Raw genomic sequence first — 654 nt, forward strand, 5'->3', positions numbered from 1 at the left:
TTGAGAGTCGGTATCCTCCAAGCCTAGCCGCAGATTCAGTAACCAAGCATAGGATTAGTCAATATATTTTATGCCTGGTCCAAAGGGCAAAGAATATATATGCTCCTATTTGGCACAATATAATTTGAACCGATTAAATTTATGATTCACTTAAATTTCTTGCTAAAGAGAAGTATGTTTTCTTATATATTGAACTTCACATTAGAAACTTTATTAGTTGAATTAGTTGATTGAGAGTTTATTAAAATTACATTTTTATTTTAATTGCCTATTAGTGACAAATATGTAATTTGAATTATGTTGTTGTGATTAAGTATTGATTTTCTAAATCTTAAGTTCGTAGCCTCTAATGTTACTTCATGTGAGAAAAGTCGCTGTCAAGTTTTTGGCATAAAAATTAGATTTTAAAAAAAAATCATAATTAGATTAACGGACAAATTATGACTATTAGAAAACTTTCACTTGAATTGCAACTTATTTTCATATTTAGTTTACTGTTTTTCTGTGTACTGACTTCAATTGTATGCGTAAATTTGGATCTGAAAATCTTATACCCTACGATTCGGAATTAGAATGCACTGTTAGGATAATTAGAAATTTAAGAAAAGAACCTAGAATTCCTGACACAATGGAAAACAATGTGAACAATCAAGG

This window comes from Phalaenopsis equestris, unplaced genomic scaffold (assembly GCF_001263595.1).
Source record: "Phalaenopsis equestris unplaced genomic scaffold, ASM126359v1 Scaffold000002, whole genome shotgun sequence".
NCBI lineage: Eukaryota > Viridiplantae > Streptophyta > Magnoliopsida > Asparagales > Orchidaceae > Phalaenopsis > Phalaenopsis equestris.